Consider the following 23318-nt stretch of genomic DNA (forward strand, 5'->3'; position numbering starts at 1 on the left):
GTTTACTGGAGCTTTCGGTGTGCCAGGTGCTGTTCTAAATGTCGAAACACACTAAGCTATTCCAGATTCCTTCAAAATTATTTTGAGGCATGGTCTCTCACTGCTCTGGAACTCCCTCTCCCCAGGACCCCGTTTGACATTCCCAACAACTCTACCTGTGGAAGCGGTTGCCTGAGGTTCAGAGACATTAACTCACATTGTCAATGTCTCACAGTAAAGAAATAGCAATGGGGTGCAATCTCAGGGATGGAGCTGCAGAGCCCAGTTTGTGACCCATCAATAAGACCACCTTTCCCGGTTCCTGACCCAACATGGCTCCAACGGCTTCCAAAGTCAAAGTGGAAAGCATGTCCCTTTATTCTGTTAAATCTAGGATACATTTCTTAAACTGATCGAAGCGAAACTAGTGCCACACAATCTCTATGCCCTCATGCTGCAACTTAGGGAGACCCTGACTGACCCATCTCTCAACTCCAGGGCTTTCACCAAGAATCTCTCCCTTACACCTCCTATAGCTCTCTAGCTATACCTAGAACATTCTGGCTTCTTTGTATTCACCAAGCTGCTCTTTCCTGTTGGAACTCACCCCCTCTCCATCACCTCATGTCACTCTCCAACCTCTTTTGAAGCCCAGCCACAGAGAATGAAGAGATGGCTCAGAGGTTAAGACCAGTGTCTACTCTCTACTCTTCCCGAGGGTCTGGATTCGAGTCCCGGCACCCACATGGAGGCTCACAACTATCCATAACTCCAATTCCAGGGGGAGGTATTTCATGTGGTACACAAAGATATCATGTAGACAAAATGCCCATATACATAAAATAGCAGTTTTTAGAAAGTCCAACGATGCCACAGAAGTAAAACTTCAATAATCACCCAGTTCTGTATCAAGATGAGCCCTCCCTTTCCCCATGGCTTGATCCCTCTGCACAGCATTCATCTGACATTTACCCTCATAGTAATCAGAAATGGAAGGACAGTTCAGTGTAGTGGTCAGATACAATGTCTTTGACCATAGACTTGATATTAAGACTCTGACTCTCACCAGGTATGATGTGCGCACTAGGGATCCCAGCCCTGGGGAGAATGAGAAGGGAGCATCAGTGAGATCCTGTTGTTTGTCATTGAGAAAATTTCCCAATGCTCTTAGTGTCCTTTTCCCCATTCACAAAATAAGTACAAGGCTCTCCAAGCCTTCCTTTGGGAATTAGAGACATCGATGTATATGCACCTTAGATTGTGTCTACATTCCAGTAAGCAGTGATGTGAGGCCCCTACTCATCTTCTTAAAACCCAGCCCAAGAGAGATAGGATAGAACATGGTATCTTGGCTGTGAGTATTGTGGCCTCGCCACTGCCACTGAATCCAGCACTGTCCCCACTGTCACCATATGGATAACAGCGACTTCTCAGTTGTGACTTGTAGGAAGGTAGGGACTTGGCCTCATTCATCTTCATGCGTAGCCTTTAAGAAGTGATTAATAAACGAGCATAGAATTGGATTGTTCAAGCAACTGTCCACTGGAAATCTTTTATTATTTGGGCTCTGGTGATAAATTGTTTTAAAACTATTTGCCACCCAATTAAGCTTTGGGTTCCATACATAGAACTGAGTATTTTTTTTTCCTTTTTGGGACAGGTTTTTCTGTGTAGCCTTGAATGTTCTGGACTCACTTTGTAGAGCAGGCTGTCCTTGAACTCACAGAGATTTGTCTGCCTCTGACTTCCAGAATGCTGGGATTACAGGTGTGTGCCACCACGAAGGCCAAGCTGAGTATTTTTAACTGCAGAATATACACATTAGTAAACACAAACACATTATTAAAGATACTCTCTACATAAAAGTATTTAATTAAATTTATAAGCTCCAAGTTTTTAGAATCCCCAGGATGTGCACATGCTTTAACTTGGGAGAGGAGGTAAAATTTTCAAAGAAAATGAGAGTAACATTATAGAACACTTTAAAATAGTCAACATTAGGGCAGGAAAGACAGATCAGTGGTTAAGAACACTTGAAAAGGACCAGAGCTCAGTACCCAGCACCCACAACTGCCTATAACTGCAGCTCCAGGGCATTTGGCACTCTCTGAAGGCACCTGCACTCATATACACACGTATACACATGGGCACACACACATAAACATATCTAAAAGTAAAACTAAATCCCTAAAAATACTGAAATGGCCAGCATTCATCAACACTGGACGCCGTGCCAGGCCAGGTGGTGAGGACTCACATACTTTGTGTGTAACTCTCGGAGCATAGTGCCTTTCTTACAGACAGGAAGAACAAAGTTGCAAGAGGTTTATGAACTTGGGCAGGACTACACTTTGGTACCAGCTCAGGATTTGAGTGTATCCACTTTTGACTACCAGGGAGACTATGCTGACAGGGCTCTGAAAGTCATTCACTAAAATCTGGAAGTTGTTGAGTAGTATTCCCAAGTTACAGCTGAGGCTTGCTTGTAACTCAATGCCACAGCTAGACTTTCTGGCCTTTTCTAAAGTCATCCCAAATGTCATTCCAATGGGGCATTGGAATCCCCCATCAATGCTCAGGGCAGCTAGTTTCCTAGATCCATTCTAACTTACCTGTCCCCCTTACTCCAGCACCAATCATCTGCCATGAACCTGGCAGATGACCCACCACCCCCATAGCTGAGAAAAAAGAGAGCCACATCTCCACACAATGAAAACCCAGGGGGAAAAGTAAACACCGTCAGGAAGATGTATCCATAGCCACTACTGGTAGCTGGTGCAGTGCTGACTCATCCTGGAAGGCTGTGCTCTGAAGGTTATCCTGAGGAGCAGCTTTTTCTGTATGGGAATACAGAGAAGTGGCTTGGGGTAGCATGTGATGGGAGAGGGCAGCATCTTGGGACCTGGGGTGTGGAGAGGAAGTGGGCCTAAGGGGTCGTAGGGGTTAGCTAGATTTATAGACCTTAGGAAGACAGCAAAGACGAAACAAAACACTAATGAAGCCAAAGACCCTGGGGTAGAAAATGCCGCCAACCTCAGCAAAGCTTGGGAAATCAGTCTGCAAAATGAAAGAGACAGAAAAGAGTACCAAAAATAACCTTGAAAGTAATGGATGAGGCAGAGGAGAAAAAATCAATTCAGGAAAACATATTAAGTGCAGAAAAACTAAATGAGAGCTGAGGGTTGCGGGGCATAGGGATGGGGAGACACACAGCCTGAAGGGCCAAGGTCCTCATTCAGTTCTTCCTTATCCAACTCTACCTTCAACAGGCTCTGGGGCTTGAGGTGGGGCACCTCCCTTCTCTCAGCTGCCACCGACTCCTTTAAAAATGGCACAGTTGGTAGACGTGGCCTCTGAAGCCCTTTTCAATTCTGATAGTCTGTGCTAAAGAACTGTGCAAAAGCTGAGCTTTCTACGGACTCCTACATAGCAAGAGGAAGAAAACATAATTAGTTACTCAGCTATTGTGAGATATACAGGTGTTTGTGGGATGTAAATGAAACCCCCATTGGCTTGTGTACTTTAGCCTCTGGGAGGGGATCTGACAAAGGAAACTCAAGGGCATAAGTCAGCAACCTATAAAGAGGCTCTTTGCAGGGGTGCTGATAAGCCATTGGAAAGAAGAGTTGGTGCTTGTCCTAGAAGAGAAATCACAGGAAACATGCTCTCCCTAGGGAAGACTCCTGAGTCACAGAGTCAGCCAGGGACATCTCAGACTCGAGATCTGTATGGAGTATTGTTATTGTTTAAAGGGACATTTCTCTCTGAAATTTATACCCAATTAGATAGGAGAATGAGGCAAGGCCTTTAGAAAGTGATTAAGTCTTGAGCAGTCTGCACTCATAAACAGGATTAATGCTTTCATGAAAGAGATGGAAGAAAGTACAAGAGCCCCATTTTGCACAGCTGCTTTCTTCAGCCATATGAGATTGCAGCTACATAGGAGCCATCTTGGCAGAAAAGGAACAAACCTCACCAAATGTAGAGTTTTCTGGGAGCCTTGATCTTGGGATTTGCAGCTTGCAAAGCAGTTATATCTCAACAAAACTGTAAATATCCTAGAATGGTGTAATGGTTCGTGTCAATCCTCAACTTGACACAGTCTAGGATGACCTGAGAAGAGAGTCTCAACAGGAATTATCTGGATCATGTTGCCCTGGGCAGGTCTGTGGGGGATTGTCTTGATTGCATATTAATTGAGTACCCTCTATAGGAAGCATCATGCCTTAGACAGGGGATATGAGAGGGTATAAGAGTAGATAGAGAAAGGGGCTGAGTGAGACGTGTGCATTCACTTCTCTCTGTCCTTACCTGTAATTATGATGTAACCAGGTGTCTTAAGTTTCTGCCAATGTGACATTCCCTCAGTGATGGACTGTTAACCTGGAATTGTGGGCTAAAATAAGGCCTCTCTCCCTAAATTGCTTTTTATAAGGGCATTTTATCACAGAAACAAAAATAAAACAACGACAGATGGTCTCATTTTTAATGTTTATAAACTACACAGTCCAAAAATTTTGGTGTAGATTCAGAAAAGGATTGATATAATTATTATGTTAATGTTTAACCTAGATTTTAAATAGTAACAGACTAATGCCATTCTCTAAACTCTAAGGATCAAGGCAGCACTTAGAACTTACTAGCAAATCAATTGAGAAAAAAATTAGATGGAAATTTAGAAGCACTGCGGTCTATAGGGGAGCTGGTGTCTGTTCCATGCATCTAAATTCTTAGCCTTCCCCAGAGAGAATTTCTGAGCCAAAAAGGCCTTTTTCTTGTACTTGATCTCAATCAGTCCTTCATGCTTCTCTGAGCCATTCCTGATTCTGTGATGATCACTGGTCACAGAATCTATGCTACTGGCCACTTAAAGGGTCATCACAGTGGACTGTAAACATGGGCCAAGACACACCACCTCCCCCCCCCCTTTTTTTGTCCTCTTGTTTTTTTACAAAACCAGCATTGAAGACTAGATGGCCTATGCTTGGTTTTATAGGTAGACACTGGGGACAACTAAAAGAATGTCACCCGAAGAAGGAAGAAATGTTTTAGGCTGTATTTCAGCATATTTGCACTTGTTTGCAAATGCTCCAAGCAAATTTATTTGTTAACAGTCAACAATTAGAAACAATTCAAGTGTCCATAAACAAAGCATCCTGCATCTGCTGAATAATAAAAAAAGCAACCCAAGCTTGAGCTGCGGAAACAGGTAACAACGTAGATGGATTTCAAAAGTAATTACCTCCGTGAAAGAAGCCAGGCCAAGGGAAGCGCATGCTGTGTGACTTGTGACAGGGTTCATTCACAGTTCTGAAAACTGCGGAGTAGTGCGAGGGGACAGAAAGATGAACTGCAAAGGAACAAAGGACCGAAGCAACCTAAAGGGTTGATGGATACTGTTTTGATTGTGGTTACATACTCGTGGGACATCCAGAGGTCTAAACAAATTGAACTGCGCTTTAAATATGTGTGTTTATTATAAATCACTTATGCCTCAACATGTTTGAAAAAAACATGCATGTCCTGGGATTGTCTCATAGGCTACATTTAAATATCTGTCTATCTATCTATCTATCTATCAATCTATCTATCTATCTATCTATCTATCTATTCATTCATCCATCCATTCATTCATTCATTCATTCATTTGTATGTGTGTGTAGAAGCCATAGATCCTGGTGTGTATATAGAGGCCATAGGTCACTGTGTGCCTGTGGAGGCACACAGAGATCAACTTTCAGTAGCTGGCTCTTTCCTACCGTGCTGCTTCTAGGGATGGAACTCAGGCCATCAGTCTTCAGGCAAGCTTCTTTACCTGTAAGCTATCTCCCAGCCCAGAAACTGAAGCCTTCATATTTTCATATAGGTCTCCATGTTGCCTGACATTCCTCTGAGAAACTCACTGCTTTGGATATTGCATGGACTTCCCATCTCTTTTGTAAAAAGCATGCTTATGCTAAGGGCCTCTTGACCCTGGACTCTATCGCTCTCCCTCAGAAAACCCTTCAGAGCATGAGACATTGTGGGAAAGTGAGAACACAGACTCAGAAGGTCAAATCAGCCTTTTTAGTTCTATTCTCAGCTTTAGGAGGGATGGAGGAATCATAGGTAGACTGGACTGCCTTACTCACTATGTAGTTCAAGCAAGCTTTGAACACCCCATCCTTCTGCCACAGCCTTCCAAGCACTGGCATTACAAGTGCTCATCATACCTCAGTTTAAATGATAACAGCTTTTTTTATATATATTGAACACTGGTTTGCAACAAAGAAGGAAATGCCCCTTTCACCTCTCTATATCCAAAGACACAGGCTAGGCTTTCCGTTACTCACAAGTATACTCTAAGACCTCTCTCACCTCCTGCCACCAAACACTCATTCTGAGAGTGAAGTGGAGGAAGGGAAGACTGTGGTCTCCAGCAGAGAAAGGAGGCATAAGTTAGGAAATTACCCCCAAGAGTGGGGCTGTTGGAAAATTGTGCTAATGACATTCACAAAAGAGCGATCTTGTGTAGAAGCGCTAAGGCCTTGCCACTTCATGAGAGTCTTCCATATTTGGACTAAAAATGACAGTGGTAAACTGTCTGATTAGAGGCAGATTGATTAACAGAAAACCTGAATTTCACGCGCGCACACACACACACACACACACACACACGCAAACACAAACACACACACACTTTGTCAAAAAGAAAACACCAATCACCAGGGGCAATAGCATATCAATCCTAACCCTCTATTCTTGTTTGTTTTCTGTTGTGATAAAATACTAGCCAAAAGCAACCTGGGCAGGAAAGGGTTTATTTGGCTTACAGGTTACAGCCCATCATAAGGGAAGCCAAGGAAGGAACTCAAACCTCAGGCTGGTCCCCACCAGTGACCTATTTCCTCTGACAAAGCCCAAACTCTCATAGACTCCACACTTCCCTAAACAGAACCACCAACTAGAACGAGTCTATGAGGTACATTTTACTCTCAAGCCATAACAGTATCTAAAATTTATTTCCATTTTACACCAGATCAACAGCTGTTCCTTGGAGGTGATGTGTTAATTCACTCATCTAACCTGGTGCTGACTATGAAACTGAGCTGGACTGGGTTCTGGGGATCCAGAAGTAACAAAAGTCATCAGAGCCCTCATCATTGCGGGCTTGGAGAAAAGAAAGTCGGTGAATCTGGACACAAATGACTCCATGAGTATTATGATCAGGACAAAGGAGCGGCTTCCATGGAGTGATACAATGCTGTAGCACAGCCCTACCCTTGACTGGGTGGGATGAAAGGAGACAGAGCCCAAAACTACCAAGCCATTGAGAAAGGCCACCTAGGACTTCACAGAACTGATACAATGGAAGGTCTTTCAAAGCTCTGATTCTAGGGGTTCTGAATGAAAATGGAATAAGGAGAGGACAAGCCAGATCTAGAAAACAATTATAACAGTTGACAACAGGAGGGAATTAACAGGTAGTAGCTTTCTTGGGGGGTGGCAGAGGACTACCTTGGTATCTGGAAGCACTCCCCAACAGGCCTTTAAGAGCAAAGGCCTTCCAAACAATGCTGCATCAGTCCTGCTATGGGGGCTCAGTGTCATGTCTTCAAACACATAGTCCTAAGGGAAGGACCAATGATAGGGATTGAGTGGACTGAGCATGTAATGACCCTTGTATCCCCAGGTCAGACACACTCCCACCATCTCTAGAACACTCTATTCTTCTAGGAAACACTCCTCACTGAGTCTTCTGAAAGCTGGTCTGCTTTTGTAGATTGCTCTTGAGGAGGCTGGGAGCAAAGACCCAGACAGAAAAACCACCACCCCTGGTATCCTTCTTCCTCCACAGAACTTTTCTTCTCTTCTCTAAAGAGTTATCTTCTAGGAACTGTTACTTCTTCAGCATCTCTTTTAACCACAGATTCAGATGCTCTTCTTTGTGACCAGACCAATGCTCATCCAATCAGAACAGGCCAATTAAAGTCCCAAGGTGTTGTACCGCTGAGAACAGGAATTCTTCCCATGGAGGCAGAGTGTGTGTTCCTTAGTTTTTTGCCAACTTGACGCAAGTGAACATCTGGGGGAGAAAGAGAATCTCAGCTGACAAAATGTTTCCATCAGTTTGGCCTATAGACAAGCCTGTGGGGGAGAGAAGGTGATTTTCGTGATTAATGATTGATGTGGAAAGGTGCTGCCCATTGTGAGTGATGTCAGCACTACCCCTGTAGTCCTGGGTGTATAACAAAGCAGGCTGAGCTCCTCTCTCCTTACTTCTCTCTCTCTTTCCCTCTCTCTCCTTCTCTTTCTCCCTCCCTCCCTTCTTCCCTTCTCCCTTCCTTCAAGATGCTAATCTAATAAAATATAAGCTCAGCTCTCAGACAACATTTAGCAACAGGTCTGCCTGGCTGCTGTGGTCCCTGACATGAGTCCACAACTGAACTCACCCTCTGAAACTGTAAAGTGAACCCCCAATTAGTTTTTTGTTTGTTTAATTTTTATAAATTGTTTTGGTCGTGGTGTCTCTTTGTAGCAATAGAAAAGTAACTAATACAGTTTGTCTTGGTCACGGTGTTATCACAGCAAGAGAAAACAAACTAGAGCAGAAGATGTGGGAACTCCGGAATTATCAGAACCCTTTCCTCAGCCTCATTAACCAAAAGTGTCCCTGGTGGTGACAAATAAACATAAACCAAACCCAAAGAGAAGCAGGAAGCAAGAGTCCCAGAGGACAGAGCCTGGTCTCTCCACAATAACACAACTCCCAATTCTAGTTTACACTTGGCAGTCTTTCAATTTTCTCAAATATCTCAATTATGCCTTCAATAGCCAATCTCTTGATTTCTTCATTTTCCCCTCTTAAAACTAGGCATAGTAAGTTTCTGGTATTTTCAGCGGAAAAGGAAGGAGCTAATGGCAGGCCGATATCCAGCCCTGCCTCTGAAAGGTCCAACCTTCTCCGTTCAGAGTATCTCCTATAGATCACATTTTCCTTCTGCCTGGCCCCTCTAATGGTATCTGACCCCTTGCTCCTGCCTCTGGCTGATCTTTTGACTCCTCCATTTCTAGTTGTATTTCAACAAATAGTTACATGATTGAGTACACCCCCTTTGGCAGGCCACTTGACTTCTGTTCTTGGTTAATGGTGTTCCTAGGCTGTCTTCTCCCCAGCCCCCTGAGACAGATCTGTCACAGGGAGAGCCTCTGACTCTGAGTTCCTTCAGATGCATTCAGCCTTAACCTTTGTAAGTCCATTCTCATCCTGTGCCCAGCAGTCCCGACTCCCTGCATTCAACTGCGGACAATTATATACCATCATGAGTACACTCACCAGGGCAGGCAGAGAGGCAGCAGAGGTTATAGCTCAATGTGTAGGTAACACACTGCAGACATTAAAGTCAGGGAAAAGATGTGGCCTCTTGCCCTCCGGCTGGAGCCCATAAGCTCCCTCATTGAAATGGCTTACTGGAAGATTGCAGATCCCCTTGGCAGTACAATGGAGCGTTCACACAGATAATTCCCAATCATCAGGGGCCAGAGGTTGTCTCTAAAGCTGGAGGTTTCGTCTTTGGAAATTAGCCATGTGGGGATGAGCAGATAGCTCAGTTGGTAAAGTGTTTGCTGGACAAGACTAAGGAAATTATTTCAGTCGCTAACACCATGCTAGGCATGGCGGGATGCTTGTAATTCCAGCACTGGGGAGACAGAGGCAAGCAGGTCCCAAGAGCACTAATCAGTCCAGCCTGAGTGGTGAGTTCCAGGCCAGTGAGAAATCATGATCTGATTTCTGATATAGATCTTTGGCCTAGCCTACAGACACACACACCTGCATGAATAGACAAACACACACACATACATACAAACAGACATACACCACGAACATGCACAGTTGTTGTATGTGGTGATTAATATTTATATCTTCTGGTAAAGCTTGCTGTTAATCCTAAACATCTGTATAACCAAATCACCACACAGAGACTGGGTTTATTTAAGTAACCTAGAACACAATGCTGGGCAATAGTTACTCCGTCTTAGACCTCCAAGTCCTCATAGTTTCCTAACATTTAGATTTCCCACATTATACTTGCTTTTAGTGATATCTTAGGTCCAGTCCATCTCTCCACGTAGTTCCAACATCTCTCCTCCAGCTCTGCTCCTCACTCTCTCCTCCCTCTCATTTCCTGCCCTCTAGCTCCTCCCTTCTTTCCTGTCCTCTGGCTCCTCCCAGCTCAACATCGTGTCTAGTTGCTTTATTTTGGGCTGTTTACACAAGAGTTGAGACAGGATGCTTAGAATGAGTATCACAATGCAATATCTGGATTGAAACCAGAGAGTGGAGGGGGGGAGAAATCAGCATTTGAATGAACAAGGGAAAGGTGTATACATTTTAAAAGAACATTATACCAACACACAGTGCACACACCCACCATACAAATATGCACACATACATAAACATGCACACACCCATAAACATACACACCACACAAATATGCACACACACAAACACACACAAACCACAAACATTCACACACATGTACACATAACATACTCACCTCAAATGCAAGAAATTAGCTCCAGAAGTTGCGAATTCTAGACTGCACGGAAGCACAGAATTAAAATGCTTGATGATCTCTGTTCTAAATTTCAGCTTCTTGTCCACTGATGCTCCATCCTTGCTATTGAAATAGGTCTGGTGTGGAGTCAGATTCTTGGAGGAAGACAAAATAATTACTAAGACCAAGGCTCAAACAATGAGCCTTGAACACAACAGTGGTTCTCCACACTCTTTTCCTCCTGCTGGCTAACAGACCTCCTTACATGGGGAACACATTCTCTTAGAATCTGTCTTCCTCTGCTCAACGACAGCAATTGCCTTCTCCTCCCATTCACTGGTCAGGGAGACATGTCAAAATAAAGCAACAAAAGAATAACAACAAAAAGGCTCACCACAGTCTCAGTCACGTAAGAGGCACACAGAGCAACATTCTGTCCACCGAACAGAACCATGCAGGTGACTCAGATCAGAGTGAGAGATCCGAACATCTACATGAGCAGTGCTTGCATGTCACTGTGTGGCTTCTAATGTGATTTCAAACACCAACGTTATCTTTGACCTATAACCCCAAACGGCAGAATATGGCATCCAATTGCCATTTTACAGTGGACCTGTGTCCAAAGGAAGCTTGCCTCCTGCGTCCTGTGCCACAGATGGAGTGTGGTGAGCCCAATTTTGAGCTCACATCCACAGAGCTTCTCGGTAGGACCTGGGACAAGAGGATTAAGCCAGGCCGGTCAGCCCACAAGCTTCTGATCCTTCTGTCTCTGCTGCCTAAGGGCTGGAATTATAAGATCAGATCACACACTCAGCTTTTTGGTGGGTTCTGTGGATCAAATTCAGGCCTTCATGCTTGCATCACAAGCACTTCACCAACTGAAGCCATCTCCCCAGCCTCATATGTTCTTACTCTAAATGTGATTCTTTATCCACATTAGTTTGCAGCAAGAGTTTTACTGTGGTTTTAAGGTAAAGGTGGAATTTAGTGGGAAAAAAAATGGAATTTGGAAACTTTTTTTTAACTTTTTACTGATTCTTTGTGAGTTTTGCATCATGCACCCAAACCCACTCATCTCTTCACTCCCTTGTATCTGCCCTCCACCCTTATGGTCTTCCCATGCACATGCACGAGCACGCACACACGTGCACACGCGCACACGCGCACACGCGCACACACACACACACACCCACACACACACACACACACACACCAAACAAAACAAAGCATAGAAAACATCTTGCCGTGGAAGCTGTAGTATGTTACAGTGTGTCCCACAGTATACCCTCTGTCTACACTTCTTCACTTGTGAATGTTCATTGAAGTGAGTCATTGGTCTGGCTCAAGGCTTCTGACTTCTGTGACACCATCAACATTGGCTCCTCACTGAGACTCTTCCCAGTTCTCCTGTCTTTTCCCTGTGTCATGCAGATCCTGTAGGACTGGGCATTTCATGTGTCCATAGATGATGGAGATTTGGGGGTGGGCCAACTCAAAGTTCTGGAAGCTCTCCAATACTGCCCTGGCTAGGCTACCCAATGTCACCATTGGCAGGAGGCAGGGTCAGCTCTCCTGCTCTTGTGCCCTTGGGGCTGGCTCATTCACACTCATGCCTCCAGAAGCAGTTCCGTTATGCTGCCCAGTCAAGGCTTGAGGTCCACTCTCCCAAGTGTAGCCAGTGAGGTTCTGGACCAGCTCTCCCTCTCTCACAACCTGGAGCTGATTCACCCACATCTTCGCCATCAGGGACAGCTCCATTTTGTTGCCAGGTGAGGCCCAGGACCCATGGGAACTCTTTGTAAAGGACTGGATAGTAAATCTTTCAGACTTTGAAAGCTATGTGGATGTGCTCTTTTTCACAACTACTCAGCTTGGTTCTTTTAGCCTGAAAACAACCATGGATGTGGAGAAAAATGGGTGTGGCTGAGTACCAGTGGAACTATAAGAGGAGAATTAGTGATGATTTGGAAACAGCCTGCATGCTGCATCGAACCAACGCCTGTTTCAAAAGCTTAGAATAACATCTTTCTCTGAAACTTACATCTGAGCTAAGGTCCAGCTAGATAGGGGTGGGGGCCTGAGAAGTTGCTTTCTGGCCAAGGGGGGCATGCAGGTCACTCCTGGTACTGTGTGATTGATGACACATGACCTTCTCTGTGACATGGTCAAAGCATTCACATTCATTCTCCAGTCTGCCCCATCACTATGCTACCCTAGCATCCTATCCACTCCAAACTAAAAGAAATCCTGGGACATATTCATGGAGACAGTGAGTGTTAGGATGGTGACATTAAAAAACATAAAGTAGACTTGTCATTTTTTTCTCTTTTCTAGTAGATCATGCATTTGGTCCTGGGGTATATCTATGTTCCTGTCCTGCTCTGCCTCTTTATCACTTCTTACTCTCCCGGCAACTCTCCAGTTTTCTTTTGCCCCAAATTCACACTGTTTTGGCATCATGTCAAGTCCTGACTCATTCAAATGTTCAATGTCATCCTTCAAACATGGAGACACTTTCCTGACAGGTCACACGCCTAACACTTTAAAAAAAAAAAAAAAGACTGAGGCAACTTTATGGCTAGTGTGAATAAAACTCTGCAAAAATAACACTCTAAAACTAGACAAAACTGTCGAAAGCAATCATTTCACAGCTCTGAACCCTGGCCAAAGGTAAGCAACAAATTGGGACTAGCTTATTTGTGAGAGACTTCTGAACTTCAGATTAGAACGGCCAGAGTCAGGGGGCATTCTTGTCAGCCACAAACCACACAGCCAGTGGGAACCTGACATGGTCAAAGGTGAGAGGTAAAATTCATGCCTGGCAATGAATGTGGAGAGCCATAGACCACAGGACCTGCCAAAAATGTAACCAGACTATGCAGACTATGCAGAGAGCTGGGTAAGCCGTTTACACATCTCTCCTGGACCAGGAGGCTCCATGGGCAGGGAGAGCATGAAGGGCTCAGTGGGAGGTATCAACCTGAAAACCACCACAGAGTGTGTGAGCATAAGCTCTGCCCAGGCTGTGGGGGACCCATAGGCTGGAAGGAAAGGAGGAGCCCTTAGGAGGATAATCTGATGCATAAAAACAAGGCTATTTTAAGAAAGTGGGCAGAGGCATAAGCCACTGCACATCAGGGTGACAGTCCCACAGGTTACATGCAGGCAGATGGACACTGATTCCCAATGCTGACACAAAAAGGAAAAAAAATGGGAAACGCTGAATAGGCCTCTCTTTGCCACATAGAGAAATTGAATCAATAATTAAAAATCGTAAATGCATGCACACACACAAAGCTCAGGCCCATATGCTTTCACTGATCAATTCTATTACATTTTAAGAACCAACATAAAAAAAAGGAACCAACATCATTCACAGATAAAGAAGAAAAAAAGAAAAAGCAAACATATCTATACATTTTCCCATTTTTTTAATTTTCTTTTTATGTACATCGGTGTTTGACTGTGTATGTCTGTGTGAGGAGTTATTACAGACAGTTGTGAGCTGCCATGTGGGTGCTGGGAATTGAACTCAGGTCCTCTGAAAGAGCAGTCACTGCTCTTAACCTCTAAGCCATCTCTCCAGCCCCATTTTTCCCATTTTTATTTTATATTTATTACAATTAATTCACTTTGTATCCCAGCTGTAGCCCCCTCCCTTGTGCCCTCCCAACCCCATCCTCCCTCCCTCTTTTCCTCCCATGTCCCTCCCCAAGTCCACTGGCAGGGGAGGTTGTCCTTTTTCCATTTCATCTGACCCTAGCCTATCAAGTCTCATCAGGACTGGCTGTATTGTCTTCCTCTGTGGCCTCTTAAGACTGCCCCCCCCCCATCAGGGGGAGGTGATCAAAGAGCCAGCCATCTACAGTTTTTTGAGATCAGTGATAGTCTAAAATCAAAATTAAGATATCACAAGAAAGGAAAACAAAAGTCCACTCACTATACTTCATAATTTAGCTGTAAAATTTGTTGAAATGTTAGCAAACTGAAATCATCAGTAGGTGAAGATTTCTACCCCTTAATGAACTGAGATCTGTACCCAGAATGCAAGAAAGATTAAGACCCGCATCAATAAAATGAAGAGCAAAATCTATAATGGGCATAGGAAAGCAATTCCATAGCCATCTACACCACTCAAGGGGAAAGTCTCAAGAGTAACAGTTGACAGGAGAGAACGTCTTCAGCCGGATAAAAGACATTTGTGGAAACCTGGAGTTCACAGGCTGGAGAGACGGCTCACTGTTAAGAGCAGCGGTTCCTCTTGCAAGGATTTGGTTCCCAGAACCTATATGGTGCCGCATCACGGTCTGCATTGCCAGTTCCAGGGAACTGGCTTCTTCTAGCCTCTGTGGGAATTGCATGTACATGATGAGATCCATATATGCATTCACATAACATGATCTTTAAAAAAAAAAAACAAAAAACAGAAAACCTAAGAATTAGTACAAACCTGACCACTGAGAACTATTAAAAAAAGAGAGAGCGAGAGAGAGAAAGAAATCCACGAAAGTGCATCTAAATCGATGAAAGGACAGTTGGTGTTCATGGACTGGAGTAGAGAATTCAATATTCTTTCCAAATGGATCTAGAGATTTAATCCAATCCCAGTAAAAAATTGCATCAGACATGTGAAGGAAATTGGGAACTGATTGTAATGTATTCAGAGGATATAAAATAGTCAAAATTAATTTGGTAAAATAAATACAAAGTTGGGGAATTTAAACTATTGAATTTCCAAGCTTACTATAAGTCTACAGACATCAAGGAAATGGGAAGTACAGCACTGACATGGAAGGATGGCTCAGCAGACAGAGCTGAGGAGCCAGAAACTAACCCCTTCCTTTGTTGTCAATGAAGTGTGTTATCACTGCTGGCAATCAAGCCCAGGGCTTGCACAGGCTAGGCAAGCACTGTACTCTTTCTCGAGGAACACCCTCAGTCCCACCAATTGGCTTTTGTCAAAGGTGAATGTGATTTTGTTTAACAAATGGCGCTGGGACCACCAGATATAAACACACCTTAGGGACCAAAAAGAAGTACCTTTTCTCACTTAGATTCATGGCTGGGGCATATATTATAGATTAATAAGAGAAAGCATATATAGATTTGCTTACTGTGAATTTTACGCGACATGGAAATCTTCCAAAGGAAATCAATTCCAAGGAAAAAGGACAACCAGTGTGCTTTCCTCTTTACTAAGAGTGTGCAGCCATGCAGAAGTAGGATTGTCAAACAGATCTGGTTGATGATAAGAAACTGGGGGTGGGGTGGGGGGAACTTAGCAAGGCCTGATTGTTCACATCCTTCTGTGTGTCCCTGTGCCTTCAGAGCTCGGGGTGTGCCTTTCCTTCGGGCTCTTCTGGAACGGGGATGAGGTTAGTTAGACTGTATAGCCGCCTCCTGTGAGCAGGGTAAAGGGAAGTGATAGTGACCTTCCTTTGTCTATGTTTTCTCAAAAGCTGAGGGCTGGGGCTAAAGCTCAGTGATGGACAAACACTCCCCTTCTTTACCCCCCCCCCCCCGGGTGCAACAAAAGCAAAAAGTAAGTCGTCGTGTTTGGGGTTGTATGTTGAAGCCCTGTCATGACCATTCATCAAAAGTAACTCAGGGTGGATCACAGACCTGAGCAACAGAGAAAAGCCTAAATCTGAGGAAATTGGAAGCTGATGAAACATGTGCTTAAAGGACCTAAAGTACTCAAAATGAATTTGAGAAAATGAATACAGAAGCTGAATCTCAAAACTTATTATAAGCCTACATTTTGTTTATAGCAGAACATCTTTCTGACTTTGTACTAGATAATGATTTCTTTGCTTAACGTTTTCTTCAAAAGGCACCACAAATAAAATGAAAAGAAGGCTAAGTTTTGGTGTGTGCCTGTAATCCCAGAACCTTTGAGAGACTGAGGCAGAGGGATGGTGAGTTTATATAGCTGGCCTGGGTTACACTGAGAGATTTTCGTCTTTAAAAAAAGAAGAGAAAAAGGAAGTGAGAAAAGAAGAAAGGAAGAAGAAAAAGGAAAAGAAAAGATAAATCATAGAATAGGAAGAATATTTGAAATACAAACATTGGGGAGGGGGAAGAGGGAGGGGCTTATGGGGGGATACAAAGTGAATAAAGTGTAAATATATATATATATATATATATATATATATATATATAATACAAACATTGTAAGGAATGTCAATATTAATAAAGTGTAATATAAAAGGCTTTAAATTCAGAGTGTGTGAAGAACTATAGATGAATTATAAGAAAATAAATAACGTACTTTTCAAAGTGGGTAAGATATTAGAATAGACATTTGAGCAAAGTTAGAGAAAAAAACACAAATGGTTAACAGGTGCACAAAAAACGCGTTCCACGTTAGTTATTAGTCCTCAGCTAAATTTATTTTGAAAACACACGAATTTGTCCAAATGCATCCACGAAGATGGCTGTCTTCAGAAACACCAAGGTTATCTGGTAAGAATACGAAGAAACCAGAATTTCCATTCACTGCTAGTGGGGAGGTGGGAGAGCAGCCTCTTTAGAACATAGCTTGTCGCAGCTGCAGAAAATTAAACATAGGGTTGTCATGTGACCTAGCAATTCCCAGGTTTCTTGCCAAGAGAGATGCAAATGTATGTCCACACAAAGGCTTGTATGCAAACGTTTGTTGCAGTATTATTTATTAACAGTCAAACTTTAGGAGCAATCCAAGTTCCCATTAACTAGCCAATGAAAAAGCAAAGCATGGCATGTACGGGCAAGTAAATACTACCCAAGGCTAGGGAGAACACTCCGGTAGATAAAATGCTGGCTGCACTCTCATGAAGACCTATGTTTAATTTCCAGAACCTAGGACTTAAAAAAAAAATCCAGATATAATGGACCCATAAACCCAGAGCTGGGCAGAGACAAGAGGATTACCAGGGCTCACTGGTCAGCCAGTTTAGCCAAAAAATGACAAGCCCCAGATTAAGTGAGAACACCTGTGCTGTGGTTTGACTAGGTAAGGCCCCCATAGGTCCATGTATTTGAATGTTTGGCCCATGGGGAGTGTCACTAGGAGGAGGTGTGGCCTTGTTGGGGTAGGAATGGCCCTGTTGGAGGGAGTGTGTCACTGTGGGGGTGGGCTTTGAGGTCTCCTATGCTCAAGCTCTACCCAGTATGGCACACAGTCTCCTTCTGCTGCCTGAGGATCAAGATGTAGAAATATCGGCTCCTTCTCCATGTCCAACTCCATACTCTTGCTTCCCACCATGATGATAATGGACTAACCCCCTGAAACTGTAAGCCAGCCCCAATTAAATGTTGTTTTTTGTTTGAATTCCTTTAGTCATGGTGCCTCTCCACAACAATAAAACCTTAATTAAGGCACCTTGTCTTGAGATGCTAAGGTGGAACATGACAGAAAGGGACACCCAATAATAACCACTAGCATCCATGCGTGTACACAAGTGCTTACAGGTATACATACATGTATTCTTCTTGTGGACATGCTCACAAGCATGTACACACACATACATACACACACACTATCCAGCAATAAAAACAAAACAGTAAATTATTAGTATAAGCCACATCCTGGAAGAATGACAAAACATCATGCTTAGGAAAGGAACCAGAACCAAATACTATATACTTGAAGTTATTCCATTAGCATGCCAATTTCAGAGAAGGTGAATTTATAGAGACAGCAAGCAGATACCCATTTACCTGAGGCTGGGGACTGGAAATGGTTTCGAGGACTCCTGAGACTATGGTAATGTTCTAGAGCAGGATGGTGATGCTGTTTGTACGCTGTGAACACAGTTGATGCTTAGAGGGGCATGAATTCCATAGCATGTAAACTACACCTCGGAAATCTGCTTAAAAATAAAGATGAAATGTAGTTCTCCTGCTCCTGAATGCTTTTCCTGTGGATCATCTGCCTTTGTCATCTCCTCTGACTCTTGACCCTCATCTGCGCTTCCATCTCTAGATTTCATTACTCTCTGCCTTCCTGAGGCCAGCAGAGATATTGCTGCAGCCTGGATCCCATTCAGTGTTCTTCAGAGCTCCTCCCAAAATGTGTAAAATGCCCTCCAAACTGCAATTCTCTTCATTTCTCCCTGGATCTTCATTTGACTTCATATGACTACAAAGTGAGACACAGTAGCTTCTTGATTTCACCAGGCAGCCACACCACCCACATAGAGTTGACTTACTTTAGACACTTTATGGAGCTGAAGGGGTGAGAGGAGAGCAATTCCAGCTTGCACCCACCTGGCAGGGCACACTGGGTGACCCACTCCTAGAATGCCTTTAAGCTTTTCCTGGAATTTTCAAAGGCTCTTTCCCCACGTGACTTCCATTCTACATCCTCTTCTTTTTCCCATCCTTCTCTCTCTGCTTAGTCTCCTCCCCACAAGTCCTTTCCCATATACACCTATATATACACATACAAAATATTCATACATGCATGGACACATGTATGCATACACACATACATATCCCTAGTCCATACACACACATATATGTGTGCATGTATATAAATAATATATATACACATATATATATATGTATGTGTGTATGTGTGTGTGTGTATGTTTCCATCTCTTTATCTTGTAAAAATCAATTTAGCAGTCTTTCTTGAAGTCTTAGGCCTTTTGGTTCCATGTGGCTTGCCTTAACATTGTTAAGGTTCTAAGTTAAAAATCGCTTGTAGGTACGAGAGAGAGAGAGAGACAGAGACAGATTCAGAGACAGACAGGAGAGAGATAAAGAGAGAGAGAAAATTTAGATGATATAAGTGGACGCTGTGGGTTGAAAGAGGATGGGTAAGGAGTTGTCAAGAAGACTACAGGCTCCGTTTTGGACAATAAGCAGAAGCACAGACTTTGGGGCATATCTTCCTCCAACCAGCTAAGAAAACCCTGCTTCTGTCATCACTGAACCTAAAAAAATGGAAATTTTTTCATCAGTGCTGCAGCTGTCCCTAGAAACAGGCTGCTGTTGCTCTCTGCCATTACTGCTGCAAGGAATTCCCACAGTCATGGTTTCTCCGCAATGTCTAGAGAGGTGTCTCTGGTGATTGGACCCGTGTCATAGGTTACTCACCTCAGAGAAATCTGGGGAAATGAAGGACTGGCCTTCTGAGCTTCTATAGTTCAAAGACAGTCTCTTGTCACCAGAAGTTGTGCCGTGGAGGAAACACATGGAGCAAATTCAGTTGGTAAGGAGCCACAGATAATAAAAACTGCTCTGTGACTAATCTGAATACACTAATGTAGGATGTGCTATGCAGATTTTTTTGTTGTCGCAATCAAACACTGGCTAGAAAGAGTTTAAAGGAGAAAGGATCTATTTCGGCTCACAGTTTCCAAAGCTTCAGTCCCTACGCAGGCATTTCTCTTGGTTCTGAGCCACCAAAAGGCACAATAGGATAGAGACTACGAGGGAGCAGAGTGGGTCAGTTCACGGTGCTCAGAGAGGGGATGTCTGCGTGAGCCTGACCCTGACCCCCAGGGCCCCTCTATGCCTCCAGCCTAGGGGATGCTACTGCCCACATTTAGGATAAGTGATTTCCCCTTAGTTAATTCTTTCTGGAAATCCCCATAGACACAGCCAGAGGTGTCCCTCAGTAAACACTAATTTAATCAATCCGATTAAATTGTCAGCAGGAACCATCACACCTGGGTGGTCAGATAGGCTCAATGAATTAATGCAGACGTTCCGTTCCGAAGGAACTGGTTTCTTAACTCAGCCTGTCTGTTGTTATGCTGAGATTTGAGATTATGAAAAAGAAAAGCCGGGAACTGTGTGGGGAAAGGAGGAAATGATTGATATTGCCCAGCTCTTTACTTTATTCAGAACGCCCTGACCCTCCCAACCAGGGCCTTCTTTGTGTAAGTCTGCGCTGTTTGCACAGTAGTGGCAGTAATCACTGGACAGCCCACACCGCCTCCACCCCAGGAAGCAATTACAGTTCAGTAAACAGTCACTCACCATATCCTGATAACTGCTATTTAAAGAAGCCTTGAAGCTGAGCTTTTCTTTAAAATGAACTCTGTGTGTGTGTGTGTGTGTGTGTGTGTGTGTGTGATGGAAATACCACAATTACTCTGAGATTTGTTGGATATGGTTAGAGAAGACTTTGCCTAAAATAATATGATAAATATACATTTGTCTGACATTTTGTGAGGCTCTGTGTGACCCCAGAAGGCTTCTGGTTTGAATAAAGCAGAAATGTCAAATGCAGAAAGCCCTCCATTCTGGGTCAAGTCACATTTTATTGCCCAGCTCATTCTTGGCTGCCTAATGAAAGCCGGTAGTTTACCCTCATGATCCCGGCCTGTTCACTGGATAGTCTCTCTGGATGTCCACAGGCTGGAAGGAACATGCAGTTTCATGTTAGATCCCAAACCCAGCTCCCCAAGGCAGAATTTAAACCTTCAAGTCCTCACGATCAAGTGGTTTGACAGATGTGCACTGCATGTGTGTTAAAAATAGGAGCTTTCTATTTTAGAATAAATATAGTAAGCTGCATAAAACCAATGAACAGCTAGAAAAAAAAATACTGAAGAAAAATAGTCATTACTATCCAGCTTAAGAAATTGAACTTTACCACGGACTCAAGAAGTCTTTTCCCCAATCCAACTAACAGCCTCTTCTTCCTCCACAAAATATCCCTGCTCTGACATTTGATGGTAGAATCTACTTGTGTTTTTCCGTTTATGCTTTAAGTATAAGCTCTAGAGGTCATTGTTTAGGTCGGAACCCTTTGAAAGTATTGATGCATGACTGAAGGTTTTGCAGGTTATTGTCGATCCCTTTTAGGGTTTCCCTGGTTAAGAATCTTCCTTCCCTGTCTGGGTCTCACTACCCTTTCACACAGAGGGCAATACAGCTCATTCCCTCCTCTGCCCCAGTAGGTCGCAGCATCTGGGCCAGAGGACTGCTAGGCCCTCTGTGTGCAAACAGTCCATCAGGAGGCCCCGAGTCTCATGTTTGAATGATGATGACAGCTGTGGATGCTGCCCACCTTAATCCAGCAACTTGTTAGATGGTATAGACACTGACCTTGTAAACTTATGCTTATTTGTCCTTTGCAGAAGTCGCAATGCTCCTCCTGTAAAGAGGCATTTCCCCTATAGTTCACCCAGAAAAGATAGAATAAATGTATTACATGTCCATTTTCTTTTCTAGATTTCGGAATGATGACCGTCTCCCTATTATCTCCTCCGAGCTGGCCAGTATAAATGCATTTATCAAAAATGTAGTATATGTTTTATAAGTATGGCTTAATAAAATATAAACATATAATATAATAATGCAAATATCTGTACCATACAAATAATATCTATATACCTGTATGTGTATGTATGTGTATGTATGTGTATGTATGTGTATGTATGTGTATGTATATGGACTAGAGAGATGGCTCAGCAGTTAAAAGAATGTGCTGCTTTTTCCGAGGACCTAAGTTCCATTCTTAGCACCCACATGCTGTTCATAACTACCTGCCACTCCAGCTCTAAGGGACCCTGACACCTCTGGCCTCTGTGAGCATCTGCATGCATAGCCACACACAGACACTTTGTTAAAAACTATGAAAATAAAAATTTGAAAGGAGACATGTATTTGCATGTAAAAATAATTACGAACACGTACTGAAATGCATGAGATCCACTTTAATCTACATTAACTACTTCCAAAAGCCCAAATGCGCTAGTCTCTAGCCAGCGAAGTGGCCTCTGTGTGGGCACTCGCAGCCCTTGCTGTAATTCTGATAGCCCTTCGTAACCTCTGTGCTATTCAGTGCTACGAGTAACCCGGCTTATCTTATACATTTAAATGGTTATCATCACGGCCAGATGTGAATGGCATCTTAAGAAACCCTGCCTGCTCCGGATGAGACGCGCCTGGGCCGCAGTCTGTGAGCTGCGGTTTGCTACTATCTGATTATCCTGTTCCTGGGCTGTTAAACTGGCAGATATAGAAATTCAGACACTGCCCTGACGCCGCTGCCTCCAGTCCCAATTCAGGACTCTGGGGTCTGAATTCTTCCCCGTCCACCTCCGCCCCTTGCTTTCCTTCCCCACTTCACTTTACCTCCCGCCACCCCATCGCTCCTTGCCTACGACATCACATCTGCATCTTCTTCCTTGCAGCTGTTTGTCCTGGCCTCTCGAGCACCCTCGAGCTGAGAAGATCGGAGTGGGCAATCCCTCCGAGGGATCATTTGCGTGCCCTCCCATCACTCACTTCACAGCCTCGGAGGAACAACACAGATGATACCACTATAAATACGATCCCTGAAATGATTAGGAAAAAAAATCACAGCTGTCCTCGAGGCCCCTGTATCTACGTTTTCACGCTGCACAGGCACTGTATGCTGGACTCCTATCTTCTCACCTGTGTATGGCTTCGGTTATATAAGGATGTTCACACAGGGCTCACCACCGCTCATTCACGTCAATGTCTCCTTGGCTATTTTACTCACGTGGCCGTTAGTGACTCTTCTAAGAACGTATTCCTCAGTCTGGTGATGTGGCTCCTATAGGAGGCCTAGGCAGAAGGAGGATCACAGATTGAGGGCAACAGAAGAAGATCCTTTCTCAAAAAAAAAAAAAAAAAAAAAAAAAAACCCGATACTTTTTCTCTGTAAAATCCTTGACATGCATCATTTTCCTGAGGAACTGCAAATCTGGCAGGTTTCCTGGGAGTTGCTGTGACTTCACTAGTGATATGAGTAAGAAGCCCTTCCTAGTGTTGACTTTTGTATTTCCTGGGAGGATCTGTGGGCTTCTTGTGAGCCATCCTATCTGAAGCTCA

General features: G+C 43.6%; 1 protein-coding gene and 1 long non-coding RNA gene across 3 annotated transcripts in view; one reads left to right on the plus strand and one right to left on the minus strand.

The window, feature by feature from the left end:
* Positions 1–23318, plus strand: part of Asic2 (acid sensing ion channel subunit 2) — a 1053308-nt gene that overhangs the window by 622211 nt on the left and 407779 nt on the right. The gene's annotated exons all lie outside the window — the stretch shown is intronic.
* LOC132655191 (uncharacterized) lies at positions 4762–23207 on the minus strand. Of its 2 annotated transcripts, XR_009592873.1 has the most exons (4): positions 23139–23207; positions 22899–23051; positions 10518–10672; positions 4762–8106 (listed from the first exon to the last, which is right to left on the minus strand). It is a non-coding gene; the product is annotated as an uncharacterized LOC132655191 (long non-coding RNA). The 2 variants fall into 2 exon arrangements; XR_009592872.1 differs by having other exon boundaries at positions 22899–23201.

The sequence above is a fragment of the Meriones unguiculatus genome, chromosome 7, assembly GCF_030254825.1.
Source record: "Meriones unguiculatus strain TT.TT164.6M chromosome 7, Bangor_MerUng_6.1, whole genome shotgun sequence".
NCBI lineage: Eukaryota > Metazoa > Chordata > Mammalia > Rodentia > Muridae > Meriones > Meriones unguiculatus.